Genomic DNA, 21,115 nt, shown 5'->3' with positions numbered 1-21,115 from the left:
GGGTAGCTGAACTTATCTATTGGCAACTCTAAAGAGGGTAAGACCACTCACTCTCTGTACTTTGCTATGGTGACTGGAACAAAATACCACAGACTGTATGGCTTAAACAGTAGACAACTTATTTTCTCACAGTTCCAGAGGCTGGAAGTTCAAGATCAAGGTGTGTGCAGGGTCAGTTTCTCCTGAGGCCTCTCTGCTTGGTTTGTGGATGGCCATCTCCTCCCTGTGTCCTTACGTGGTCATCACTCTGTGTGTATCTGTGTCCTAATCTCCTCTTCTTATATACACTGGTCAGATTGTATTAGGGTCCACCCTCCTGGCCCCATTTCACCTTAATTACCTCTTCTGAGACCCCATCTCCAAAGGTTCATGTTTGGAGGTAATGGGGTTTAGGAGTCAACCTATGTATTTGGGAGGACACATTTCCACCCACCAGATCCTCCAACAAGAGTGAAAACAGGGCTTCTGGTCTCTGAAGGACAACCACTGAACTGCACTCCTGCAGAATCCCAACACTGATCGAGTTTTATTTCTGTGAAAAGCCACTTGCCAGGCCTAGAGGACTGAAACCACATTGTCATGTCAGCGTGGTATTTCCTGCTTATAACTTATTCAACGGTCAGTGCTGGTCTAAGGATGGTAACAGAATGCTGTGAAGAAATGTGTTGTGCTGGTCTTCTTTGCAAAGAACACCCAATATAGGTGGAAGACAACAGCTGCCACCATGTATTAACATAAAAGCTACCCTTTTAATCAGTTCATCAGTCAGTAAAATTCAGTTGTCAGCTGAGTAATGTCCCTAATGGAACTTGGACCAAACTGAATACTGGAGCGGTGAAGAGCTCCCAAATCAAAGAACTCCACAGGTGTTAACTTAATATCTTGCTCTTTCAAGGTTTGCTGTTAAAGTATCTTCTGATTTGGGTGGCAAATGCGTTGCTGAAAATGTGTATGCTCAGATCTACGACTCCAGCTGGCATCTGTCTTATGAATCATACAAAGCGTGGATCCATCAGGACAAGCATCTCAAAAAAGCCCTTCTTTGCTAAGATAGCAATCTCACTCTAAGGTAATCAGGATTTTCATTTCAGATTTTCTTAAAATGCGACAGTTGTGCTCTTTTCTCAGTCTCTGTAGGGGAGGGGCTGACAGCGAAGAGAAATCTCAGTTTCAAAAGGACAACTGGTCAAACACAAATTTAACCCTTTGGATTTTCTGGCTTCTTGGTAAAGCATGTGCTATCTCACATTTGAGAGTCTGGGGATAAAATGAAAAAAAAAGTGTCTTTGCAGGGCCAGATGGGTGGAGAGCTATAGGGAAGTGCCCACCTTGGCACACTCTGCCTCTGGCCGGGACCACCATCTCTGTGTTCTCCCTCAAATCTGTGGGAGAATAAGGGTGACTCCAAGCTCATTTTTCATAATCGTTCCCACGTGACAAACACAAATAACATAAATATTCTAGTGTATATTTTAACACCTTTATTGGAGTATAATTGCTTTTCAGTGGTGTGTTAGTTTCTGCTGTATAACAAAGTGAATTAGCTATACATATACATATATCCCCATATCTCCTCCCTCTTGCATCTCCCTCCCACCCTCCCTATCCCACCCCTCTATGTTGTCACAAAGCACCGAGCTGATCTCCCTGTGCTATGCGGCTGCTTCCCACTAGCTATCTATTTTACGCTTGGTAGTGTATATATGTCCATGCCACTCTCTCACTTCATCCCAGCTTACCCTTCCCCTTCCCCATGTCCTCAAGTCCATTCTCTACGTCTGCATCTTTATTCCTGTCCTGCCCCTAGGTTCTTCAGAACCATTTTTTTTTTTAGATTCCATATATATGTGGTAACATACAATATTTGGTTTTCTCCTTCTGACTTACTTCACTCTGTATGACAGACTCTAGGTCTATCCACCTCACTACAAATAACTCAATTTCGTTTTATTTATGGCTGAGTAATATTCCATTGTATATATGTGCCACATCTTCTTTATCCATTCATCTGTCGATGGACACCTAGGTTGCTTCCATGTCCTGGCTATTGTAAATAGAGCTGCAATGAACATCTCCTTGTATTTGTCTGGCCGGGAATGAAAGGCTGTTGTTCTGAGAAGTGGAAAGAGTCCCTGGCCTGAGGCAGGCCTGCTCCTGCTCCTGGAGGATGGAGGGCAGTCGGTTGTGAAGAGAAGGTTGCAGGATGCAGCTGAGGGACATCACTTGTCCCCAATGCACACGCTGCAGGTCAAGTTCGTCAGTTAAAGCACGAGGCTGTGATGTATTCCATGCTGATGGTGAGGCACAAAGGTGGTCCTTTGGTTACTGTTTCTTGTCCACTTTGCTTTGCATCCTCAGTGAGTCCTGGGTTAAGTAACTCGGGGCCGAGGTTGGGAAGCTAAATTTCATCTCACATCTTCCTCACCCTCCCATCCTGAGATGTATGTATATAGATTCTATATTTTTCAAAAAGAATGCTGTACAAATACAAGGTGGCAAAAAAGGAAAACAAATGTTAAAATGCCCCATAGTGGGCCTGTGGGTATTTACAGTTGGAGGGAAGGCTGCTTTCTGTTACCGTCTGAATGTATAAACCTAACTTGATCACCTTCTGAAGAATTTATGAATCATGCTTAATAATCAGCTTTAGGCACTTCTGAGGGAAACGTCACATTTTGAAGCTACAAATGTCCCCTAAATAGCTCATGGGAAATGACCCTGCATCCCATTAGATGAGAAAATCCGCTGCCGTAGGACGGGGTGTCAGAGCTAAACCACTTCAGTCTCGACCCACTTCAAAATGTCAAGGAGCCTCCACTTAAACACTTGATTAATCTACAAGGACCAGAACAGACAGCTCCTTCCCTGGGAAGAAGGAAAATCTTCTTGTGTTATTTTTTTCCTTGAAGAAACTTTTCCTTCGCACTTGAAAAAAAAAAAAACCTCTTTTTTCCGCCTCTCTCATATTCGTTATTTTCTGTCTTTAAAAAGGCTTTTATCTGACTTTTATCACTTCCACTTGCCCGTGGCCAATGCCAGCATCCTCCCATTCTACAAATCTGCCCAGTTACAGGCTTTATCTGACTCATACCGGCTTACCATTTTCCTTTTTAAATGGCTGATGGTGAATCAAAGTCAAATGTGAAGGTCAGGAAGATGGTTTGGGAGCTTTGTGATCGTAGATACAGACAGGCTTACTTGACAGAAGAAAAGCAGCCCGACAGAATGAAATTCCCACCGATTGTCAGTATTACAACCTACATTTGGAGTGATTTGGGCTCTCCGTTGCTTTTTCTTCACTTATTATAAACAGTAATACATAATTATTGTATTTATTATACATTATGTATAATTTGTATTGATAATACCATTAATAATTTATTTGTTACACATATTATAATTAATAAATTAGAATAATCATTCAGGTAATTTGAATGTTAAATTAAACTAGGTCCCATAGAGCTTACCACATAGGTATCTTATTTGGAAAGCATTACAGAACCACTGTAATTCCCACAATTATAGCCATCATTATATAATCATATTTCCACAGAAAACAGATTAGTTCCTTATTGCTTTGTACTGGGAATTCCATTGTTCAAAGTTGTCCAGACATTTAGGTGGAATGAAAATGTGGCCAGTGTTTCCTCGTTATTTCACATTTAATATCACTGTGTACCTCAGGACTCACAAGTGTTAGGTGTGTCTTTTTTTTTTTTTTTTTTTTTTTTTTGCGGTACGCGGGCCTCTCACTGTCGTGGCCTCTCCCGTTGCGGAGCACAGGCTCCGGACGCGCAGGCTCAGCGGCCATGGCTCACGGGACCAGCCGCCCCGCGGCATGTGGGATCTTCCCGGACCGGGGCACGAACCCGTGTCCCCTCCATTGGCAGGTGGACTCTCAACCACTGCGCCACCAGGGAAGCCCTAGGTGTGTCTTTTGATGCCTGGTATGTATTTCCAGTTTCGGTGGTTTCGGTGAATTCCTGAGCCCTTCTTGAATGTTCTTTCCTGGGGAGTCCCAGTCAGCTTCCTCAGGTGAAGGTGGAGATTTCCCTGATTCTTGGGAACTTTTCACCCTTTCATACCTGCTAGTCATTTTGAGTTTTGAAGTGTACTTCAAAATTTTCTAAGAGGGTAGATTTTATGTTGTATTCTTAACACAAAATTAAAAAAAAAATTAAATGAAAAAAACAAAGAAGGGGACCCAAGACGAGTCTGGGAGGTGTTGGTTGTGTCTATTCCCTTGATGGTGGTGGTGGTATCCTGGGAGTTCACATATGAGTTTGCAAACTCATCAGATTGTATGCATGAACCACGTGCTGTTCTTTCCATATCAGGGACCCGTCTACAGAACTGTTTCAAAGGACAGTCCAGCCCTTGGGGCACCATGGGGCAGGCAGCAAGCTGATATCATTGGGTCAGCAGAAACGTAGCCCCCAGAGCCCCCTGGAGGCCAGAACTCGGCCCTGGTCTTACATCCCCAATATGAAAACCCACCTCTGTGAGTAAAGTGTGTGTTAAGGAGATTCTGGGCCAGGTGAAGTACGGGAGGGATGAGTAAGCACATCACACAACAGAGGCTGGACCAAGGGCTTCTCTAGCCAGCAGCTCCTGTCTCTCCACCACACGCATCTCTAAAAATCCTGCTGTGGTGAAACAACCCTCAGCAAAGAGCTCCTCATCTCTGCATTAAATGGAACAGAAATGTCACCTTCGTCGTAAAATAAATAGCCCATCTTTCCCTCATTAAGGTAAATTCCCAGCCTGGTTGTGTCGTAACCGGAGCTGAAGTCCAGGAAACAGTATTTTCTCACCCTTGTGATGAGAGCCTCTCATGGCCGGTTACCTACCACCCCACAGCCAACCACAGAGGGAGGCTGCGCCCCTTGCTGGGCATCTTCCCTTCCCCTCTCTGTCCCCTCCCCGCTGAGCCAGCCCACAGCACCATCCCAGCATCCTAGCTCAGGAAGGCCCTGGCTCTGAATGCACAAAGTGATACTGGCCAGACCGTAGATGCCAACAGAGCTCTGAGCCATGGCCTTGGCTTTGCAGAACAGAAGCTAATGTGCCCAAAACTCTCTGGACTCGCTCAGTGACCTCTGTGCCTGTTTCCAACTCAGCACCAACCACAGAAAGCCTGAAACACGTCCCTAACCAACGATCTAGGACACCCACCTCTGGTGGCCCTCCTCCAGCTTCCCCAGGGCCCGGCCTCCATCGGGCCCACCTGAGGCCCCGCTCTCCTCCGCCTGCCTTTGGATGTCTGCCAAACACCGTGTAGTGGCCCAGCCCCTCACCATGGCCACTCTGAGTAAACAGCCCCTCCCATTCTCATCTGGATGGTCTGCTGTGATTCCCGCTTTCCCCAGAAGGCCATCATCCAGCGAGGGCGCAGGAAGTGCTGACGGCTCACCCAGCACTGCTCTAGGTACTAGCAGGCCGGACACAAAATTAGCATTTCTGACAATTGGCTGATCCCATGTCCTCTGCTCTGTGCTTCCAGAGGCAGGGATTCCATAGGGCAGGCAGCATCCACATGGCCGGAATGCCCAGGACACGTGGACTTGGACCTGTGAAGATGGGGGTGTGATGTATTCTGAATCACTCACTGGTCCAACAGCCAGGTGCTCTGTGGAGGAAGGTGTCTTCCAGCCACTGTCCCAGCCAAGCGATGGAGGCCCAGTGCCACACGAGATGCCTGCTTTCAGGGTCTTCACTCACTGAAGGTCTGAAAGACGCCCCAGACCTTTCCTCTTCCCTTGGCTCTTGAAGTGATCCAGAAAAAATGTTCATATCCTGTTCCTTCCAAAAGACACAGACTGCTCCTGCGCTGGGGGGGTGGGGGGTGGGGACAGATGGCCCTTGGCCCTGCAGGAGGTCTCAACTGCTCCATGCCCACCCGGGGTCCCACACGCCCAGAGCCCACTGCTCTCTCCATATCTGCTCCAACACCGGCCCAGGTCATTAAGTTTCCTATTAACATGACCCGAGCAACTGGGACTTTCCTGCCCTGTGACCTCCCTAGATCAGGACATGGTTCTCCTGGCGATACGTTCCGATACTGTTAACGTTTTCACATCATGTGGCATGTGGGCCCGAGTTATGGACAGTGAGCCAAAATCAGCAGGTCTTTCTCTGTGAGGTCCAAGTTCCCTCATTTTGATCTGTGCCCCTCAATGCCAGCTTCCTTTCCATTTCTGCCGTGTGCTGTTCTGTGTGAGTTCAGCTCTTCACGCTGGCCTGGGATGCTCCCCCAGGAGCAGTGGAGGGTCCAGTGATGACCAACGTCCATAAAGCAGGATGCCTGGCTCCAGTGGAGCACTACCTCTATGTCAGCCAGGTGTTAGGTGTCACCTCACCCAAACCCCCTCACCCCTGCTGGTGAGCACCCCAACTCAGGGCACGGATCGGAGACCCTCTTTAGAGGAGAGATGTGTGTTTGCACATTAAATTTTAAAAATCCTTTTTTTGTGGGGGCTTCTCTGGTGGTACAGTGGTTGAGAGTCCACCTGCCGATGCAGGTGATGTGGGTTCGGGCCCCGGTCTGGGAAGATCCCACATGCCGCGGAGCGGCTGGGCCCGTGAGCCATGGCCGCTGAGCCTGTGCGTCCGGAGCCTGTGCTCCGCAACGGAAGGGGCCGTAACAGTGAGAGGCCCGTGTACCGCAAAAAAAAAAAAAAAAAAAATCCTTTTTTTTTTAACATCTTTATTGGAGTATAATTGTTTTACAATGGTGTGTTAGTTCCTGCTTTATAACAAAGTGAATCAGCTATACATATACATATATCCCCATATCCCTTCCCTCTTGCATCTCCCTCCCACCCTCCTTATCCCACCCCGCTAGGTGGTCACAAAGCACCGAGCTGATCTCCCTGTGCTATGCAGCTGTTTCCCACTAGCTATCTATTTCACATTTGGTAGTGTACATATGTCCATGCCACTCTCTCACTTTGTCCCAGCTTACCCTCCCCCCCTCCCCTGTCCTCAAGTCCATTCTCTACATCTGCATCTTTATTCCTGTCCTACCCCTAGGTTCTTCAGAACCATTTTTTTTTTTAGATTCTATAATATTTGTGTTAGCATATGGTATCTGTTTTTCTCTTTCTGACTTACTTCACTCTGTATGACAGACTCTAGGTTCATACACCTTGCTACAAATAACTCAGTTTCGTTTCTTTTTACAGCTGAGTAATATTCCATTGTATATATGTGCCATATCTTCTCTATTCAATCATCTGTTGATGGACACTTAGGTTGCTTCCATGTCCTGGCTATTGTAAATAGAGTTGCAAGGAACATTGTGGTATATGACTCTTTTTGAATTATGGTTTTCTCAGGTTGCTAAATATTGACAAGTAGAGTCTCAGAGAAAATAAAAAAAAAATATGACATTTATGTGAAATACTAAAAAGGGCCAGTATGTCACTGCCATTAACATTTTCATGGAGATGATGCACTGACTGAATTTTGGACTAATCAGATCACAGACTGAGACAATAAATGAGACTAAATTCCCTCATCACCTGCTCTTCATACCCCAGAATTGTAGGCATGGTTAACAAAGTAATTTAGGAATAACACACAGTGATTTGGAAGAATACTCATGACTTGGGGATAATAATAAAATTAGAAGGAAATGTTGTCTTTGTCTGCTCAAGCTGTCATGACAAAATGCCACAGACTGGGTGGCTTAAACAGCAGACATTTATTTCTCACAGTTCTGGAGGCTGAAGTTTGAGGACAGGGTGCCAGCAGAGTCATGTTCTGGTGAGAGCTCTCTTCCCAGCTGGCGGAGGGCAGCCTCCTCACCGTATCCCCATGTGGCAGAGAGAAAGCAAGCTCTCTGCTGTCCATTCTTATAAAGGCACTAATTCCTCCGTAGGGCCCCACCCACATGACTTCATTGAGACCTGATCACCTTCCAAGGACCCCATTTCAAACACCTTCCTATTGGGGTTTAGGGCTTCAACAACAGAATTTTGGGGGCGTGGGGGACACATTCTGACTGTAGCAGGAGTCCATCACAAAAATGTATGTGAATAATGGAGCCTGGGGTCAGGGGAGAGGCCATCTGAGAAAGTAGATACAAATTGACCAAAGTCAGCACATTGGCAAAAGCACCTCATCCTGGCTGTGACCTCAGTGAGCTTCTGCTCTGGGCAGTCTCTGTCTTGGAAGAGTTTTGGCCCTCCTCCAAGCTATGCTCTCTCACTAACATTTGATTTTATGGCTTAGAAGTCCTGTCAGCACCTCACAATTTAAATGATGGACTCATCCCCTGACAGTTATAGTATCTTCTGCATGTCAGGAGTTTGCTGGGCATTGAAGTGCAGGGTTGAGTCAGGGAGGATGGGGGACCCACTGACCCAAGCCAACCTGAGCCAACAGGAAGCTTTTCTACAAGGTTTTTCTTCCAGGCAGTGCTGGAGGTATCAGCCTATACAAAGGAGGATGCATCGTCATTCCAAGGTGGATGGATGACTGGTTATTCTGTAAAGTGTGATAGAAACAAGATCTGAAATAGCAGAGACTATCCTAACACTTCTAGGGGAGAGTAGGTCAGAAGAGATGCCCCAGGGGAGGGGCCCTGGGAGGCAGAAGGTCACAGTCTTCTATGCCTAGCTGGTGCATGAAATCTTCAAGTCACACCTTCATGCCCCTTCCTTGATCACTTTCTTGCATTTGGATTATAATTTGGCCACTTGTGTCATTACCCCATGGGGACAGAAATAGTTGTCTGAGCAGGGATAACTGGGTTCCATTAGCAATGACACTCTTCATAAAAACTTGGAGATCTACATCAGTTTCATGCATTTGTCTCTTGAGGTTGGTTAACCTGAATTTGTCCTGGAAACAGCTCTGCTCTTGTGGATGGTGATACAATCACCCTCCTTCTGTCTTTTTTCCAAAGCACTCATTGTTGCCCTTTCATCTCCCTGGCTGCCTTTCTCTCCTGAAGCCCCTGCCACTCACCTTAACCCTCCTCTCGTTCTGCAGAAGCCCTGGTCTGGACAAATGGAATACTAATACCTGACTAGAGCTTGCTTTCTGCCCATTGGCAGGCTGAACCAGAAAATGCAAACATGTCTTCTACACTTCTACACCTGTCCTATCTCTCTTAGACTCACACAGATGGATCAGTTCTTCACCATCTTTCCCTCAGCCAGACTCTATCACCTCTCCTTACTAATTTACTATAGAATAATGGACCCCATAAAGGCTGGCCTTTCTGTTCACAGCCACTTGCCTGTCCTTCCTTAGCTATTTTTCTTTGAGAATCACTGAATCCTTCATTTCTTATATAGTATTCTCCTGAGGTACATAGCATATTGACCTTAGTCTCTGAATTTGTTCTTTTTCTCTTTAAAGAGAACCTTTAAAACCCCATTGAAGTGGTCAGTGAAACTCAGTCAAACGGATACTTGCTGGTTTTTGCATACAACCTTACAACCCTCATCAAGAGAGTTACTCCAGGTCAGACAGATCTGGGTTTGGGTACTGCCACTAACTGGGCGTGCACATTTGAGCAGTTTACTGGACCTGCCCAGCTTTATTCTCCAGGATAATGGTGCCTCCTTCATTGGTTCATGGTATCAAAACTAAGCTGTCCCTATGACCATCTAGAAGTCATCTAGTGTAGGGTCTGCCTCTGCTCAGGTCACTGCACACCTTTTGCAGGTTGTGGGATCTACTGTGGGAGGGAGTGAGAGGGGTGTGATCCTTCCTACTGTTTAATCCTTAGGTCCTAACTCTTCCCAATCCACAGAGAGGAGCCTGTGGACTAGCCATGGCCTGGATCACTCTAACTTTCCAGCATATGGTCTAAGAACATATATATATATATATATACACACACACATATATATATATATATGTATATATATATATATGTGTGTATATATATATATACAGGAACCTCTTCCACACCCGCACTTAATATCAATAATCCATTCCTAACAACCAGACATTCTGCTAACAGGAAGCCTGTTTCCAAACATTACACATAGGAAAAATTAAAGCACATGACAAATCAATCCCAAACCTATTAATAATAGGTTAATAATATTATAAATAATATTATTATAAAACTGAACAGAAACACAAACTATCACATGTGGATGTAAAATGTTTTAAACACTGTTTCCTGGTGTCCAATTAATGTTTTAAATAGTTACTCTTTTGCATCAATGTCTCCTTTTTTTAAATTGTAGTCAATTTTCCCACTCAGCTCACTCCTTTCACAATAATTGTATCACTTATTTTCCAAACAAGAACTAGGTGAAAATAAGATCTATGTACAAAAGGTGGTCCGTGAAGATCCCACGTGCCGTGGAGCAGCTAAGCCCGTGCATCACAACTACTGAGCCTGCACACTAGAACCCATGAGCCACAACTACTGAAGAATTTGTGCCACAACTACTGAAGCCCGTGTACCTAGAGCCCATGCTCTGACACAAGAGAAGCCACTTCAATGAGAAACCCGTGCACTGCAATGAAGAGTAGACCCCACTTACCACAACTAGAGAAAGCCTGCAAGCAGAAACAAAGACACAATGCAGCCATAAATAAATAAATAAATAAATAAATAAATAATAAATTTAAAAAATCCCCTCCACCCAAAAAGGTGAAGTGGGAAAGATGTTAGTATAGATGTTCCAGGGCAGGGAATGGCTCACTCCCAGGAGGACGCCTCCTGTGCCCTGGACATCTAAGAATGTGCATCTTCTTTGATAGCTTTAGCACACTTTCCAAATGGACGAAATATGATTTTGTTGAATGACTAATTGTGTTGGGAAAGTAGCCCAATAGTTTTCTGTCACATTGTTTTAGTAAAACTACTTCCTGAGTTTGGGAGACGTCATCGTAAATTTTTTTTTGGTATCATCATTGGCAAGAAAATATTTTATTGAAAAACATATACATTATAAGAAATTGGGTCTTAAAGACCAAGAGGTAATCCACAGGAAAAATATTAACAAATAAATATCAGCACAGTTTGCCCATAGGTTTTGTTCAATACTTACTAACTCATTCATTCATTTGACTCTATATTTAACAAGTAATTATTAGGTGCTCTGGTTGTGGTATACATTAGAAATATACTTTGGAGAAAGATATAAATATAGGCCCTGCTTTTGTAAAGTTTACACTTATAAGGAAAAAAAAAAGAGAGAGTTTTCAAAATGTACTTAAAAAAAATCAGAAAGTCAAACAGGCTAAATTTCTTTCTTTTAGAGTTACACAAATTTAAGTAAAGGACATATTTATAACAATATTGGAGTAATCCAAAAATGCAAAAATTAGAATCTCTTCTATTCACTCTTGCTTTTGCTAGATTGTTGACATGGCTCTGGGTGTGTTCCTGTCCGTATCTGGAACATATCTCCCACACCTAATGTCATGTCCTTATAAACATACATGTACATATGTAAGAATATATATATGTAAAATAATTTATATATGCACATTCATATATATGTATAACTTGACTTTTTAAATTTGACAATATGTAGCTTGATTCATATTTACACGTGGGCTTAGATTACTTAAAAATTCATATCGGAAACTGCAACAACCACTAACAAGTTGTTAAAAATAAACATGAGAGATAAAATGCTAAGATCTGCTAAGAGAGGAAATAAAATAGAATCACAGAAAGTTCAATTAAAACCAGAGAGGGCAGAAAAAGAGGAAGAAGAAAGAAGCAAAGAACAAATACAGCAAATGAAAAGAATTACAAATCTGGTAGAAATAAATGCAACTATATCAATTACTACTTTAATTGTGAATGGTCTAAATAAATTAAAGACAGGGGTTGTCAGATGGTTTTAAAAAGTGGATTAAAAAACCCTATTTTTTGTCTAAAAGAAGCTAACTTTAAATATAAAGATATATAAAAGTGAAAAGTAAAGGAATGGAGAAAGCCATGTCAGGTCAATACTAATTAAAAGAAAGTTGGAGAAGCTGTATTAATTTCAGACAAAGAAAACTTCAGAACAAGGGGATTTATCAAGGATAAAGGAGTGTTTTACATAATGATAAAGGGGTCAGTCCTCCAAGAAGGCACAGCAATCCTACAACTGTATGTACCTAACCGTATGATACCGAAACACATAAAGGAAAAACTGATAGCACTAAAAGAAGAAATACATACAAGCACATTCACTTGATGATTTTAACACCTTTCTGTCAGAAATAGATCAAACAGACAGAAAACCAAGAAGGATATATATAATCTAAACAGCATTAATTGACTTCTCCTGACTGACTTTTACAGAATGTTCTATCCAATATCAGCAGAATACACATTCTTCTCAAGCTCACATGGATCGATTAACCAAGATAAAACACTTTGTGTGTCATAAGCAGACATTAACAAATTTAATATTCTATAAATCATACAAAGTATGTTCTCAGATCACATGGAATCAAACTAGAAATAACAGAAAAATGGTTGAAAATTCCCAGTTATTGGGAAATTAAGCAATGCCTATCTAAAGTTTATTTGGATCAAATCAAGGCTTCTTAGAGAAATAGCTGACTTATTTAGGACTGTGGTGGGAAATATTGGGGATGAACTCTGAATATCTTAGAGTGATAGAAAGTAAGGAAGTGCTCAACACACACACACACCTGCACGTGTTGCCTGCACTCACATGTACATCCATGTACACATACAATATGGGTGTATGTCAAAGGGACACAGGAGCTAAGTGAAAGAACTCACAATGACTAAAGCCATTTTCTTTTGAGCAACACAAAATAAAGTAGCATTGGATTATTTCCTAAAGTATAAAATGAATATTCATGATCCCATAATGATATAAATAATTTATTCAATAAGTAAATAAGGGAGGAAAATAGACCAATATCCAATACAGAAATACTACAGATAATTTCTGTAGCTACTCTACTCTCTGGAACTGGAGCATAACTCCTTCCACCTTAAGTGTGGGCCCTGCAAAGCAATGTCCTTCCAAAGGGTACAGTAAGCAGGGGGGTAACCTTGCAGTGGGGAAAATACAAATGCTACCTCAGCCAGGTAATGAAGGTGAACATCAGCAGTGGTAAGTCGTGTTGAAGGCATGGACTGTTGATACGATGTGTTGAGAAAGGTAGCTACCTCTGAGGTCTCCTTGATAACCCATAGCCCAGCCTAATCATGAGAAAACACCAGACAAATCTCACAGAGGGACCTTCTACAAACTACCGGATTGGTACCCCTCAAAACTGTAGAGGTCGTCATAAACAAGGGAAGTCTGAGCTCTGTCACAGCCAAGAGGTGCTTAAGGAGACATGATGACTAAATATAAGGTGGTATGCTGGATGAGATCCTGGAACAGAAAAAGCATATTAGGAAAAAAATTCAAGATATCTGTATAAACTGTGGACTTTCATTAACAGTAATATATCAATATTTGTTCTTTAATTGTGGCAAATGTTGCATATGAAGGTAAAATGTTAAATATGGCAGAATATAGGTATGGACATATAACGTGTCTATATCTTTGCTGTTTTTCTGTACGTTTAAGTTTTCTTAAATAAAATTCTATTTCATAAGACATCTAATTGCTGATTTAATCTTTCTATGAAAGTTAGAGCATCTCCCCTATGAAGACATGCAAGATGATGATCATGGTTGAAACGAATGAGATAGCTGGAAGAAAATAGATTACTTTCAAAATAGATTACTTTCAGCCACCTCCCAGGAGACTTAATTTGACAGACATTCTTACTTGGTAAAGATTATCAGTTGAAAACTCACAGGACTTAATTTCACTTGTTGCTGCAAATCCCCACTGCCCTTCATAAGTTGCTGGTGCCATTGTATTGTCTCTCTGTAGCTACACCTAAGAAGAGTAAGTCAGGACTAGGCCTCAAGATAAGAGCACTTATGAGTTTGGAAAGTAGTCATAACAGAAAAGACAACAAGGACAGTCAGCTAATAGCTGGAGTATCAGAGCTCCTTGGGCCAGCTTAAGTGTTTCAGAGGGGCCATACCCTTCCTTCCCAGTTACACAAAGAGCCCGTGTGAATTAGCAATTTCTGCCAAATGAACTGTTCACCTCCAAAGCACCCGTTTATTTAAACTCAATTACTTACATGACCAGGGCCAGTGATTTCTAAAAAGGAGCCTCTCGTCTCCCGTGACAGGTGTTCTGCCAAAACTCAGCATGAATTTTGTTTTCTTTAAAAACTACCATTTCCATATAATTGGATTAACCCAGCATGTGACTATGGCCAGATGTGGAAGTTTCCTAGATTGGGTAGGTCCCTCATATGACTTTTCTGAGGCTTCTCTCATAATCTCCTGAAAGTTTAAATTGAGTCATTGGCTAGAAATGACCTTCGAGTGTCCTTCAGACGTTACAATTGGTGGTCAGAAGGAAAAGGACCAAGGGCTCAATTAAAGTTTCAGATGTGTCAGTAGCCATGGTCAGAGGTCAAGAAACAACGTGTTTATTAATTGTTGGCAGCAACCTTTAATTTTGCTAAGGTGTGTAGGAGGGAAAAATAATTCTCAAGTAATTATGAAATTCACAAAAAGTCCAGTTATTTGAGCTTTCAAGTCTCCTTTAAAAAATATTTCAACTGCTAAAAATCCAGTTTATTTCTTTCTCCAGCAAATTCCATCTTTATCCTCTAAAGCCTCAGGGCTTCTGCTAAGCAAATATTTATCAAAATCCTACTATATGTTGCAAACGGGAGGGCTATAAGACTGCCTGCCCTCTAGAAACTTATTCTAGAGCAGGGAATATAAACGCACACAGGAAATTCAACATGCAAACTTCTGAGAAAACAGAGGGAAGTATTATTTTAAGTTCAGGGAAGGGATTAAGGAGCATTTCATGGAAGAAGTGACACTGGAATTGGATTAGACTTCCAAACCTGAGAAGATCTCTTCATTTTGGAAGGTGGGGGGGGCACCCTTTGGCTTCACAACGTTGTTGAGTTTCTCTTTGACTACACTAAATCTGCTGGAACTATGAGAACTAAACCACTTCCTGAATTTCTGTCCAAAGGTGAGATTAGCATATCCTTCTTGGGATTGAGATGAGAAACCTATGCTGAGTAGGGGCAAGGGACAAGGTTTAATGGATTAAAAAGCTCCATGGGGCATCTGTAAGAGCACCCACAGCTTTTTTTTTTTTCCAGAAGTGGAGGCTTCTCTTCTTGAATGTTCAAAACACACCATTTTCCATCATAACACATTTGGAACTACTCCCTGGCCCACCCAGTGGGGTTCCAACCTTGATGCCCCTAAGTACCCACACACACCCTTTTGGAGACCCTTCCTCAGAGGTAACCCTGGATCATGTACCTTCCTGAGGATGACTCCCAGCTGACTTTCTAGCACCTCCCATGCCTGACTGCTTTTATTTTTTTAAGTGTCATCTTCAGAAGGCCTTAATGGCAACCAAGTTTTGGTCCATTTGGTCAGCAGCCCCTCTTCATGTGGGTGACCTCAAGTTCTGTCCGTGAAGAGACACCATTTTTCCATGAAGGGCAGGCCCTTTCCTGATTCCTAGTTGTCCTCTCTGTGATTGACCTCTTTTCCCATTTCTTTTCCTTGAAAAACTTTCAGGCATGCTATTGAGACCTGGCTTCTCTGCTTAATCATTCTGTGATCCTGGGCATGTTATTTAATTCTCTAAACCTCAGTTTCTTCTTACGTAATATGGCAACAATAATAGCTCCTGACTCACAGTATTACAGTAGGAATTCAGTGAGGGTCCTCTTTTTTGTGAAATGCACTTTGTAAAACATTAAATTTCATGCTGGTCTGGGTTGTAGCTCTATGGAGGTCTATGTGGAGACATGTGGACCATCTCAAATAAAGGCAAGATGCTTCTACTTCCAGTCAATTAATACACCTGCCAAATGTGTTTGAGGCATTAAACATTGTGCGGACATATTATCACTTTATTTAATTTAAATAGAAACTAGCTTATTTATTTATTTTTAATTTCTTTAGGTAACAATGAATATGTATATAACATATGTATATATATTCTTTTTCAGATTCTTTTCCCTTGTACGTTATTGCAAAGTATTGAGTATATTTTCCTGTGCTGTACAGTAGGTCCTTTCTTTGTTTGTTATCTATTTTATACGTAGTAGTGTGTATCGGTTCATCCCAAACTCCTAATTTATCCCCTCCCTGCCACTTCCCCTTTGGTAACTACAAGTTTGTTTTCTATGTCTGTGGATCTATCTCTGTTTTGTACATAAGTTCATTTGTATCTTTTTTTTTGATTCCACATATAAGTGATATGATATTTGTCTTTGTCTGTCTTACTTTACTTAGTATGATAATCTCTAGGTCCATCCATTTGCTGCAAATGGCATTATTTCATTTTTCATGGCTGAGTAGTATTCCATTGTATGTATACGTGTGTGTGTGTGTGTATACACACACCACATCTTTATTCATTCATCTGTCAATAGACATTTAGGTTGCTTCCATGTCTTGGCCATTATAAATAGTGCTGCAATGAACATTGGGGTTCATGTATCTTTTCAAATTATGGTTCTCTCCAGATTTATGCCCAAGAGTGGGATTGCAGGATCATTTGGTAGCTTTATTGTTAGTTTTTAAAGAATCTCCATACAGTTCTCCATAGTGGCTGCACCAAATTTAATTCCCATCCACAATGTAGGAGTGTTCCCTTTTCTCCACACCCTCTCCACCATTTGTTATTTGTAGACTTTTTGGTGATGGCCATTTTGACTGGTGTGAGGTGATACCTTGTAGTTTTGATTTGCATTTCTTTAATAATTAACGATGTTGAGCAATTTTTCATGTGCTTTTTGGCCACCTGTATGTCTTATTTGGAGAAATGTCTATTTAGGTCTTCTGTCCATTTTTTGGTTGCGTTGTTTGCTTGTTTGTTTGATATTGAGCTGTAAGAGCTATTTGTGTATTTTAGAGATGAATCCTTTGTCAGTTGCATCTATAATTTATACAGACACTAGTGTATTTAATTGGTACTAAAATAATCACCGTAAGAATAAATTTGTAGAGATTTATAATAACATTATCAATTGTTAATCTATATCCCAAAGTAGTTGAGGGTCAGATTAAATTAATTTCACAAGCTAGAGTTTAACGTATGCAGAATTTGAACAAAGAACAATCAACTTCCCTAAGATGAGGTAAGTGTTTATCAACGGGACATGAAATCGATTGAAGTGAGAAGACTGCAAATATTTTGGCTGACACAGCCAGACGGATGATTTGAAAGAAAGTCAGGACATGGGGCTAGTCTGAGGATATTTGGGAACTGCTATGACTTTAAGAGAATATAGTTTAATTTATTTTTCTTTATTTTTGGAAAGAAAGCTTTAGCAAGCCCAAAACCTTGACATGTGACTTTTTACCCATCCATTGTTGGGGCTAAAAACTATGTAATTTGAAGAAGGACAAACTTTTCTTGAGATAATTTAAAAGAGATTTCAGCAACCTCTGCCAAAAAGCAAGACAAAACAAACAAACCCTTACAGAAGCCCAATCAAACAGACATCAACATGGGAAAAAAGAGAAAAGCATGAAATTACTATCGGACCAGTCACTCCTGTCTCACTGTTAATATGAAAGACTCATCCAACAGTTAGTTTCAATTCAGTAAAATGGTAGCAAATCCAGGATGAGCAGGTTTAGAGTGGCTAACAGCTCTGGAACCGAATTCACCCCAGGGATCCTAAGTAGGAAGGGACAGGAGAGGTCAGTATGGTCAGATGCTGTAGGCAGACCACGACCAGGAAGTGAAGGACTTTCAAAACAATCAATAAACAGTCTGGCAAATAGTTCCTTATCTGAGACACAGAGAAGATCTTTGGAAGAGCTCATGGCTCCCCATTGGTCCCAGTTCCTCAGCACCCACCTCCAGCTCCAGCCTCGCCCTCCCCTTCCCTACTCTGTTCCTGGTCCAGACACACATAACGGCTTTTCATCCCAGCCTTAACTCTGTGCCTTGGGATGTGCTCCTAGCCCCCTCTTCAACCACCACTTGGAAGCCACCTCCTCCAGAAACCCTTCCCAGGGCATTTTAGGCTGGATTTTCCACTCTTCCTATTTGAATATCACCTACCAGCTGGATTCATGGTTTTCTTAATTGGCTCTCCAGATGCAACCAGAACCAGGAGGGCAGGGCCCACCCATCCCCATAGCAGAAGTAAAACCAACATTTCTTGTATGACTGACTGACTGTTAGGGTTACCATGTTGCGGGTGTAGATTTGCTACTTTAAAGTCACACACTTTGTGGCCTTGGTCTTGACTTCCTTCCCACCCGTGTACCTGGCTTAGGCCTGTCCTGCCAATGCCCTAGGAGATGCACATCTTCTAGAAGCCAAAATTGTACACATTCAAGGACTCTGGAAGCTGGCGTGCACACAACTGTTGCAGGCACATCTGGCATTTTTCAAGCTGACTCTTCTTTCCCTGACGTTTTTAGTTGGGTTGAGAATATTCAGATTCCAGAGGAGCTGTCAACAGGCCTGTCACATTCATCTTCAGATGACATCTGCTGAGAATTTTTCAATAACATAATGTGTATAAAGCATGTGAAGAGGGGAGTGACAGTGGGATTGTGACATCAAGGGGAGACTGCTGCACAGAAAGTTTTGATTTGGGAATTCTGCCTGATGTGGTTTGTGTCCCCTGAAGAGAGGGCAAAACTCACACCATGTCCTCATGAGCCAGATGCAGATGCCCGGGTGGCGCGGGGAGAGCCTGGCTGTCCTTGTGAGGTGGCTGGCACAGCAGGCACAGGGGGTCAGTGAAGGAAGCGATTCCTGTTTGGGTGCATCTGTTTCCTCATTCTTACTTCTCAGTGCTTCATTTATGAGTCATAGTATTACTTACTTTGGAAGTTTTTTGGAATTTTTGAGTTCCCCAAAACAACTTGCTGAGTCATCAAAGCAAACAACAATATTTTTTCACCCAGCCCTTAAAATATATAATCTGGGTCTCCCTGACTACAAAGATGCTGGGTTTCACAATGGATATTGTGACCAAACTTTAGTCAGGCTCCTCTGAGCCAACTTCACATGAGTTTTCCATCTTGGGCCTGTCCTTGCCAGGCCTACACAGTCCAGTTGTCACAGAAATCCTCCCAGTCTTTCTAAGAATCCCCCTACATTTGATGTCTCTTCATAGTAACTTTCTATTCAATGACCCTCTTATTCTGCTTGTTGGCTGTAAATCTCACCTGTCTTCTTTGTATTCAGAGCTGAACTCCATCTCTCTTTCTATTGCAATAGCCTTAAATAAAGTCTTCCTGGTAAGGAATTAATAAATATCAAGGTAAATTTTTTCTTTAACAATATATACTTAGGGTTATTTCCTACCTTCCTCACAGATGGCTTTTCTAGGTTTTGCCTTCGTCTGGAACATTCTCCGCTTGTCCCAGTGACCTCACTACCAAACCCATTCGACCACACACATCTGACTTCAAGGACAGACTTTTTCCATATTATTTCTTCCTAACATTGCTGTTTCAGCTCCTGGGTGCAAACTTAAGCATACATTTAAAGGGGATACAGTTTTCATAGTAAGTCTCTGGTCTTTTTCTAAATCAGAGAATTTGGTGGGAAATAGTATGTCAAATGATCTCACTTTACACAGGAGAAAAAAAGCTTTACTGAATATGTGGAGATTCAGTGTTTAGGAATAATTACGTGTAGCATGTTACTTCTTCCACCTTCTGTATAAAGGACTCCTTTCCAGTTACAATAGGATGCCAAGCTAATTTATTATGTAAATGCAAAAATGTATTTTGCCTTTTATTTTTGTATTTTTCAGAAAGTAATTTTAAAAGATATTTCAGGACAATACAAAATACTTGTGTAAGGTGGTCCTACACACACACACCACCACCACCACCATCACCACCAAATACTCCTTCCCAAAATAAATCTTTTGTTCCAATTTCTATAAGGAAATTATTTATAATAGAGTAGGAAGCTTTTAGTTTTGCTTAGGATTTTCTTAAATCGGAGGCACCATGTGGTAGTTAATACTCCCTACATTGTTTTTAAGAGCAAAATGTAGAAAATGTAGAATTAGAAATATAAAGCAAAAACTCAGAGTTATACCAGAGTTGAAGCATCAATCAAAAACATCTCTTGAGAGAGATGGTACTGCTCTTGTGAAGGTTGTAGTGAAATTTCCTAGAACTCTATTAAACTAACCCGAGAGCTCTTAAATAAACAATTGCTAAATTACTACCCTTGAAAGTTCTGATTGAATGGGAAGTACATTTTTAAAGTAAAGTTCTCTAATGATTCTCATCATGGGACAACGTTGACAGCTAATGAACTGACAAGGTCATGACTAGACCACCAAACCACATCCACACTTAAGGATACCTTGCCATTTTGTTTCTAATAAACTTGAATACAAGTCTGAATTATGAAATATTGGTCATTTACAGTTTTTAGGTATGTTAGAGATGTTAAAAACAGTACAAACCAATGATTTTCAAGCTATGCTTTACTCCAGAGAATAGGATCTGGGGTAAAGATGTGCCAAGGTGAGAGAAGCAATGGGGAAGGATGAGTCAGAATCCACACACAAAAGAGAAAATCCTCAGTTACTTATTTTTATAGTGTTCTTCCACAAACTTCTCTTTAAATAAAAGGTTTCCCTGCTTTAAAAAATGTTTGAGAGCAATGATAATACAAGTGTTTCTCAAATTATGTTGAACTGCAGGTTCTGATTCAGTGGGTCTAGTTTTGGATGGATATTTGCATTTCTCACAAGCTCCCAGGTAATGTTGCTGCTGCTGATGTAAGGACCACAGTCTGACTAGCTGGGATCTAGACCAACGTTGTCCAATAGAATATAATGTCAGACACATAAGATACTTAAAAATGCTTTTGTAATCCCATTAAACAAGTAAGATAAAATTATTTTGATAGACTTCATGCAATCCAATATAGCTCACATTTTATCAATTCAATATGTAATCATTATAAAAATGTACCAGCAAGATATTTTCTTTTTGTGTATGCTGAACCTTTGAATTCTGGTAGATATTTCACAGTTCAGGTGCGTCTCGGTTTGGATTAGCTACATTTTAAGTGTTCAGGTGCCACACATTCTACAATCT

Source organism: Leucopleurus acutus (assembly GCF_964270905.1).
Source record: "Leucopleurus acutus genome assembly, chromosome: 3".
NCBI classification, from domain to species: Eukaryota; Metazoa; Chordata; class Mammalia; order Artiodactyla; family Delphinidae; genus Leucopleurus; species Leucopleurus acutus.
The sequence above is the reverse complement of the archived record's forward strand: the minus strand, read 5'-3'. Positions refer to the sequence as shown.